The sequence below is a fragment of the Magnolia sinica genome, chromosome 6, assembly GCF_029962835.1.
Source record: "Magnolia sinica isolate HGM2019 chromosome 6, MsV1, whole genome shotgun sequence".
Taxonomy (NCBI): domain Eukaryota; kingdom Viridiplantae; phylum Streptophyta; class Magnoliopsida; order Magnoliales; family Magnoliaceae; genus Magnolia; species Magnolia sinica.
Window position 1 is genome coordinate 11,631,211 of NC_080578.1, and position 9,956 is coordinate 11,641,166.

Sequence of the window (9,956 nt, forward strand, 5' to 3'; positions counted from 1 at the left end):
CTATCCCAAAAATGAATGATTTTCAAGGATCAATTGGACCACACTACAAATAGCAGTGGGTACAATGATTCTCACCGTTAAAACATTTGTAGGGCCCACCGTAACGTTTAACTTTCATCTAATCTGTTCATAAGGTCATACGGACCTGGATGAAGAGAAAAAATAAATAATATATTGATCCAAAATTTCTGTGACCCCAAAATGGTTTCAATGGCAGGAGTTCAATCCCCCCACTTCTTTTTACAGTGTGGTCCACTTGATTCTTGGATCTGTCTTATTTTTTGGCTAATGCATTAAGAAGATCTCACCAAGTGGACGCACGGTTTGGATATAACTCATACCTCATGATGGGACCCACAGAACTTGGTGACGTCAACACATCAGCCACATCGGTGGTGTGTCGTACAGCAGCCAATCCGCTTCCCATTTCCACCATGAAAACCATCAGATTCGTTGATATGACAACCTAAATTTCGCATCAAGAAAAAGAATTTTAAAAAAATAAAAATAAAAAAAGAAAAGAAAAAGAGGAGAGTTATTTGATGTTCTGCCAGAGTGTGAAGGTTGATACACGTGCTCAGGGAACTTTTACACGTGGCAACGAGTAACTCAAAAATAAACTGTTCAAGTTGTGGGAACCACTTCAGATGCGTAATCACCCCCGGACAATAAGATTGGTTGAGATTTAAGCGATCTTAACCTCTGATTTAAATATATTTCTTCGCCGAATTCTGACCGTTGGCTATTTATCATCTCAACCGCTCAATAGACAAGTAATCTAAGTAGCTCAAGTTTTTATTTGTCATCCTTCTAAAGTGGGGCCACCATTTAGAAGGTTTAATTTATTCCACGTGTACAATTTTTTAGTGCCCTTTTATGACCAGGACCACTTTAATGAGATCATAGTCCACCGGTTACGCCACGTGAATCAGAGGGAGGGAGATGGGATAGAGAGACGGAAGACATTGTTAGATTTTGTATGGCTCATGATAAGTACGTGCATGCATGCATATTTACTCATTAGATACTAATATAGGGATTTATTTTTTAAAATGTTTGAGTTTATACTTACAGATATAATCATTTTAAGATAACGTATGTATATGGATGTTCAAATTGGTATTCACAGTAAGGTGTTGTCAATATTTATTAATTATAGGATAATTATGACTATAAAAGTAATGCATTTTAAGATGTATGTCAATATGAGATATGCCTCTACCTTTATTTATCAGATGATTGAGATAAAAACTCACATCAATAATTACAATTGGCTCCATATCTAGTCAAATTATGAAAATTTATATATTGCAATAGAAATGGATAATTAATTAATTGTACGAGTCATAAAAGGGTGAACGCGGACTGAGCTACCTCGGTTAGCTCGCTCGACTCAACTCGAAAAAGCCCGATTCAACTTGGTTCGAAGTTGAGTTTGAGCCGAATCGAGCTGATTTTTTGAGCTCAAAAATGAGTTCAAGCCGAGTTTGAGCAAGCCCAGCTCGACTTGGACTTGGATCGAATCCAGCTCGAGTCAAACTCGAATTGAACCAGTTTGGTGACTCGATTACTTTGCCATTGATGTTGCTCACTAGTGTTTGATAAAATAACTCAACGAAGTGTGGCTAGTGGCAAGGAAGGTATGTATATGAAACAAATACCATTTTTTTTCTTGGTTTTTCTTGGTTTTTATGTTGCTTAGAAGGTGTTTGATAAAATACTTGTAAAACCATTACTTATGTTTCACATACAAAGAGATTTTGAAGGTGTAGTCCAAGTGTTTGTGGAAATGCCTTAATGGCGAACTTGGCTCGATCTTGGCTCGAACTCGACCTAAGCTGGCCCGAGTTGCTGATTGAACCGAGCCGAGCTGGCTAGTCAAGCTTGAGGACCAAGCCGAGCCGAGTTCGAGCTGAGGTCAGCCAGTAGGCGAGCTGAGTCAAGTTGAGGTCAGCTTGACTTTGTTCGACTCGATGTACACCCCTAGTCATACGTAGTGATTGCATAAATGATGAAAGCTTGATTATTCACGACGAGTCACATGTGCTACAAGACCAATTACTTACAAGCAATGGATCGATTTTAGTTCAGTTACTATGCAACTATGCTAGTCCCATAGATAACTCTTATATCCTTATTACTCTACACTACTTGATAAGGTCACAATGAGAAAACACTATTTTGGAGTGCATTCTAAAAGCCATATGCATATATTTAATTTGATCATAAGCATGCTAGGAAAAGAACAAGTTAGCATTGGGTCATAGAGATGGGTTACTGGAAGATCGTAAATAATTGTACAACAATGATGATGCACATAGGAATTATCCAAGGCACCAGATAGACACGGGAGAAATTGTTAGATTTTATATGGCTCATGATAAGTATATGTATGTGTGCAATTAGATAGTATTGAGATTATTATTATTTTAATGTCTGAGTTTATATGTATAGATATGATCATTTTAAGATAATGTATGTATACGGATGTTCAAATTGGCCTTCACAATAAGGTGTTGTCAATATTTATTAATTGTAAGATAATATATTACAATAAGAGTAATGCATTTTGAGATGTATGTCGATATGAGATATGCCTCTGCCTTAATTTATTAGATGATTGGAATGAGAACTCACATAAATCATTATGATTGGCTCCATATCTAGTCAATTTGTGTAAATTTACATATTGCAATAGAGATGGATAATTAGTTAATCATACGAGTCGTACGTAGTGATTGCGTAAACGATGAATGCTTAACGACGAGTCACACGTGCTAAAAGACTAATTACTTACAAGCAATGGATCGATTTCAGTTCAATTATCATGCGAGTATGCTAATCCCGTAGATAATTCTTATATCCTTATTACTCTACATTACATAATAAGGTTACAATGAGAAGATACTACTTTAGAATGCATTTTAAAAGCCATATGTATAGATTTAATTTGATCATAAGCACGTTGAGAAAAAAAGAGAGTCAAATTGGGTCATAGAGATGGGTCACTGGAAGATTGCAGATAATCGTACAATAATGATGATGCACATAGAAATTATCCAAGGCACCAAATAGAATGGATAGTCGAATTTTAATGGGAATTGAATTTTGAAGAAAAAAAACATTTACATATTTTATATTAATATTTTCAACATACTTTGATTAATAACATCTATTCAAGCTGAGAGTGTATAAGTGCTCATCATAATCAAAACATTCAGATTTGTGCATGTGTAGAAATAAAATCAAATGTGATGAATGAAGTGTGATAGAATCATTTGCTTAAGACCAGTGTTCGCATTGTCGACGAAATGTCGATAATATCGCCGATAATATCGGTGTCGCTAGTCTAGCGACACCGAAACCCCCATTTTTCGTTTCTCTCTGGATTATCGGCGAAATATCGGCGATATCTTCGATAATCTTTGATTTTTTCCGACAAAATAGGTAAAAATGGAAAATTAAACCTTTGATTTCGGTAATACCTGGTTTATGGTTGATCGGAACTCGAAAGCAAAGAATTTCATGGGCAGCAATCGACAGCGCTCGTCTCGTGTGACTCACAGACACATGATTTCGGCGAAAAATCAGAGATTTTGGCGAAAAATCAGAGATTTAGGGAGATTGCTTGAAACCTCGTCGAAAATCGCCCCTCTTCGCTGGAAAACCTTCTTCGCAGACGAAACCCTTTTTTTTTTCTTTTTTTTTTTCTTTTTTTTTGCTTTTATGCTTCAGCGAAAGCAAACAGGCGCACAGTGCGCTCCAGCGTACTGAGTAAACTTTCTGGGCCCACCGTGAATGTATGTGATTTATCCACGCCGTCCATTCATTTTTCTAGTTTATTTTAGGGGTAAATCCCAAAATTAAAGCATATCCACAGCTCCAGTGGACCACACCACAAGAAATAATAAGAATAATGATTATCACCGTTGAAACCTTCTTAGGCCCCATAGTGATGTTTATTTGTCATCAAACCTTTTTTTAAATATAAAAAGGCATGGATGAAGGGTTAAAATAAATATCAGCTTGATTCAAAATTTCTTTGGCCACCAAGAAGTTTTTAATGATATGCGTTCAATTCACAAAGTTTCTTGTGGTGTGGTCCATTGAAGATTTGAATCTGGTTCATTTTTTATATCACACACTAAAATAAGCCTTCATATATAATGGACGGTGCAGATGTAAGGTACATAGTTCATAATGGGCCCCACAGTTAGGGTTCCATCTACTGTACCTCACACCAGCTATATAGCTGCTGTAGGTACGTGTCGTGCGAAGTCCAGCACTGACGCTCCTCGAGCTCCGAGTTGTACGAACGGTTCAAAGGAGATCAAAGTTACGTTGGCCCCACAGTGATGTATTTAATATATCTACACCGTTAATCTGTTTTTAGAGTTCATTTTAGAGCATTATCCAAAAAATGAATCATATCCAAAGATTATATGGACCGCACCATAGATAGCAGCAGAGATAATGATTTTTACCGTTAAACAATTTGTAGGGCCCACTATAACGTTTATTTTGCATCCAATCTGTTCGTAAAAATACAAACATCTGAATGAAGTGGAAAAACAATTTTCATACTGATCCAAAACTTTTGTGACCTCAAAAAGAATTTCAATGGTAGACGTTCAATCCCCCACTCGTTTTTGCAGTGTGGTCCACTTCATAGTTATTTGTCTTATTTTTCGTCTAAAGGCTTAAGGTGAGCTTTACATGAAACAAATACCATTTTTTTTTATTAGTTTTTATGTTGTTCAGAAGGTGTTTGATAAAATATTTGTAAAACCATTACTTATGTTTCACATACAAAGGGATTTTGAAGGTGTAGTCCAAGTGTTTGTGGAAATGCCTTAATGGCGAACTTGGCTCGATCTTGGCTCGAACTCGGCCTGAGCTGGCCCAAGTTGCTGACCAAACCGAGCCGAGCTAGCCAATCAGGCTTGAGGACCGAGTCGAGCCGATCCGAGTTCGAGCTGAGGTCAGCCAGTAGGCGAGCCGAGTCGAGTTGAGGCCGGCTTAACTTTGTTCGACTCGATGTACACCCCCATACGTAGTGATTGCGTAAATGATGAATGCTTGATTATTCACGACAAGTCACATGTGCTACAAGACCAATTACTTACAAGCAATGGATCAATTTTAGTTCAGTTACTATGCGACTATGCTAGTCCCATAGATAACTCTTATATCATTATTGCTTTACACTGCGTGATAAGGTCACAATGAGAAGACACTATTTTGGAGTGCATTCTAAAAGCCATATGCATATATTTAATTTGATCATAAGCATGCTGGGAAAAGAACAAGTTAGCATTGGGTCATAGAGATGGGTTACTGAAAGATTGTAAATAATTGTACAACAATGATGATACACATAGGAATTATCCAAGGCACCAGATAGACATGGGAGAAATTGTTAGATTTTATATGGCTCATGATAAGTATGTGTATGTGTGCATATTTACTCATTAGATAGTATTGAGATTTTTTTTAATGTCTGAGTTTATATGTATAGATATGATCATTTTAAGATAATGTATGTATATGGATGTTCAAATTGGCCTTCACAATGAGGTGTTATTAATATTTATTAATTGTAAGATAATGTTTTACAATAAGAGTAATGCATTTTGAGATGCATATCGATATGAGATATGCTTCTGCCTTAATTTATTAGATGATTGGAATGAGAACTCATATAAATCATTATGATTGGCTCCATATCTAGTCAAATTGTGTAAATTTATATATTGCAATAGAGATGGATAATTAGTTAATCATACGAGTCGTACGTAGTTATTGCGTAAATGATGAATGCATGATGACGAGTCACACCTGCTAAAAGACTAATTACTTACAAGCAATGAATCGATTTCAGTTCAATTGTCATACGAATATGCTAGTCCTGTAGATAACTCTTATATCCTTATTACTCTATTTTACATAATAAAGTTACAATGAGAAGATACTACTTTAGAGTGCATTCTAAAAGCCAAATGCATAGATTTAATTTGATCACAAGCACGTTGGAAAAAAAAGAGAGTCAAAATTGGGTCATAGAGATGGGTTACCGAAAGATTGCAAATAATCGTACAATAATGATGATGCACATAGGAATTATCCAGGGCACCAGATAAAATGGATGGTTGAATTTTAATGGGAATTGAATTTTGAAGAAAAAAAACATTTACATATTTTTATGTTAATATTTTCAACATACTTTGATTAATAAAATCTGTCCAAGCTGAGAGTGTATAAGTGTTCATCATAATCAAAACATTTAGATTTGTGCACATGTAGAAATAAAATCAAATGTGATGAATGAAGTGTGATAGAATCATTCGCTTAAGACTAGTTGAAATTTATGATAAAGCATTTCTATTTTACTTGTGAATTTGATGTGAATTGATCCCTTAGAAAAGATTACAATTTCAAAGGTCTCACACTAATGCATCTAATTAGAGGGTGTGGAGTAGGTTTTTTAATTAGGAATGAGAGTGGCAACTTGATACACTTTATTTTCACCATAACATTAAATATATAAGAATTACTCTTTAATTTGATTTTTTTTTTATTTTTTATTTTCCTGATAGAGGACTATAAATATCGATGTAGAACTTTGAGACTCTTCTTTCTTTTCTTTTTAGCCATAGTCTTAAGAAAGTCACTTCTCTCCTGAAAATTTTAGTGCACTAATTTTAGAGATATGTAATATGTCTCTCATTATTAGGAATTAACTTTTTTGGTGAGCTTTTATTCATGTCAATGAATGTTTTTGTGCAACCAATAAGACAATTTACACATTCAACATAATTACATTCTTAAATTTTTAAGATTGATGTATTTTTCTTTCAAATGTTATGGTCCTAAAGTCACAACCGCAGGTTGTTAGGCAACTATAGACTCTATTTCCCCAAATACTTCAAAATCGACAGGCCATGTGAAAGAAATAATGGGGATTGAATTCCATCATTAACACCTTCTTGGGGCTATAGAATTTTTGGATCATCCTCATATTTGTCTATTCCCATCATTCCAGTGAGAATAACATCATGGATAAGTTGGATGCATATAAACATCATGATGAACCCCTTATAGTCTTTAATAGTAGGTGTTTCCATTATGATCTTTTCTATTATGTGATCCACTTGAGTTTTAGATATGCCTTAGGTTTTGGGTTATCTCCCAAAATGATTTGGTGAAACAAATGGGCAGATTATATGTAACATAGGCATTATAATAGATCCCACAGTGCTTAGGGTTACAAGGAATTCTTTTAACCTTGGGCTACCGGCAAGTCACATCCTTGACCAAACCTTATATGTGGGTCCAGCTAGTTTTGCTCAACAAAATCCTCTACCACACCTGTTTTATGTAGTGCCTAAAACACCTAATTGTCTAGGCCATCATGTTGCATATATGAAAACCTATTTCTCCAATTGGTCTAGTCCATTTGAGTTGATGTGGTCCATTGATGATTTGAGAAAAGAGGGTTTCATATATACAACACCCAAATGCACTCTTGATACCGTTGGTGTGGTCCATTTGAGTTTTCCACACGGCTGATCTTTTGTGTACATAATAACAGTGGATTTCATGTATAAAACATGGTTAGTCCAAAAGGCTTGGGTGTTTTTCGGTCCAGTTTACCTGCTGGCTGACTCGAGCTAATGACATCCCTAGGAGCATGTCAGCATCAACCGGGCGCCGAAAAGATCTCCCATGCTCTGGTCTATCATCCATCGAAGCCATTTTGATCCTGACCGTGCATTTGAAGGTAACCGTGTCCATGTTGATAGGATGATCTCCTCGCTTTTACCCTCAACTGTGGGCCATTCACATCAGGTACACACCAGATGGACGTTCTGAATTGTGGACGACGAACACCATCCACCATTCCTCCCATTGGATGCCACTTGCTCGCTATCACAAGAAGTGAAAAACTTTGATACTCTTGACAGTGTGATGGATGATACACAGGCGCTTAGAAACTGCAAATGTGGATACAAGGACGTTAAATTAAACTGTCCAAATATGGGTCTCAGATCAGTATACGATGAACCGAAACTTATGCTTATTTGATAATCTGTGGATATTTATTGGACGGTTAGAATGAGGAGAAAAAAGAAAAAAAGAAAAATCCAATTGTCCTCTTTCAACAAAAAAGTGTCCATGATGAGGTTAGGATTGTTCAACTGATCTGATTTTCGGAATGTTACTTAGCGCCCATGGGTCCCGCTGTCCAGTTGGTTAATTCGAGTTAATGTACGCCACCAACATCATTTCTAAGTGCCTGTGTATAAAGCACCATGCTTTGTCAGAGTATCAAATAACAACACCCCTGTCAGGTGAACATAATCCCATCCAAGCATTGTATGTGAATTTCACGTACAACTCATCTTTCGGGCTAATGTGTCACTATTGTAGGACATTCAAGCTATGAAAAAGTTGAACCACCAACACAAGATCGGTTGGGGAAAAATAAGACTCGTCCGCTCATCAGCTAGGCCCAATGTCCAAATCAATGAACAGTTGAGTCTTTAACACATAGACATGATGGCCCACCTAATAAATGGATCCACCTTAGTTTCATAGAGGATATTCATCTCCAGTCCAGTATTTTGCATGGCCTGGAAGACCACAAATGACACGTGGGAGCCCAAAGATGCCGTTTACAAAAGAGGCATTATACATCACGGTGGACCCTAGGAAGGTTTCAACGGTGGCGTCATTATCAACGCTACTTCCTGTCGTGTGGCCTACTTGATCCTTGGATCTATCTCCTTTTTTGCCTAAAAATGATATGTTGAAATGGATGGACGGACTGGATAAAACAGATACATCACGGCGGACCCCACAGAGCCCCCGACTAGATCAAGTCCGTCCTGCTAGGGTAGGACGCAATCCCTTACCTTGTCCGTCCGGACTGTGTGGTCCGAAACGAAACGGGAAATTGATCTTTCCATTCGGAAGGTCATCCATCATTCATCATCTTCTTTTGAAAGTTAACCAATGGTTTGTGCAGATTTCACTCTATCTATAAATTTATTAAAAGTGTTGTAAAAAATTAGCAAATCAGCTTCCGTAGCATAGTGGTAGTGCGTTCGCTTCGTAAGCGAAAGGTCGCGAGTTCGATCCTCGCCGGGAGCTTAATATGTACTATTTAACTTTTTAACCGTTGAACCCGTTGTTCTGTCGACGTAGATGATCTGGACCGTCTGTTTAGTGGGATCTTTTCTTTTATTGTTTTGTTGATACAGATGATCTGGACTGTCTATTTAGTGGGACCTTTTTTTTTGTTTTGTTGATATAGATGATCCGGGTTGTCTATTTAGTGGGACCTTTTTTGACGAGAAATGACCTGGCCCATCTATGTTTTTACGCCAGAGATGATCTACCTTTGTTTTGTTAAGATATATGATCTGGACTGTCTATTTAATGGGACCATTTTTGACTGTCTATTTAATGGGACCATTTTTGACGAGAGATGATCTGGACCGTCTATTTAGTGGGGACCTTTTTTTCGCCAGAGTTCATCTGTGCCGTCTAATTAGTTTTGTACGAGAGCTGATATGGACCGTCTATTTAGTTCTGCAAGAGCCGAATGTTTCTTGTCACGTGAGATGATCTGGACTGTCTATGTACTGGGCCCCTTTTTCGTGCTAGATGACCGGATCCGCCTTTTTGTGAGAGATGATCTGGACCGTCCATTTACTGGGGAGCTTTTCTGCCAGAGTTTATCTGGACCGTCTAACTAGTTTTCGTGGGAGATGAATTTTTTTTCTTCTCCACCATATATTATCTTGATCGTCTATCTAGTGGAACCTTTTTCCACCAGAGATGATCAGGACCATCTATTCATTGGGACCTGTCTTGGATGGACCATATTACAAAACCGCAGCATTTATCCTGTGTTGTGAGATGATCTGGACAGCCTATTTAGCTAGACCGGT

General features: G+C 37.2%; 1 non-coding gene across 1 annotated transcript; it reads left to right on the forward strand.

Annotated features, from left to right (window-relative positions):
• Window positions 1-9,081: 9,081 nt before the first annotated feature.
• On the forward strand, window positions 9,082-9,153 carry TRNAT-CGU (transfer RNA threonine (anticodon CGU)). Its single transcript has one exon. It is a non-coding gene; the product is annotated as a tRNA-Thr (tRNA).
• Window positions 9,154-9,956: the final 803 nt, after the last annotated feature.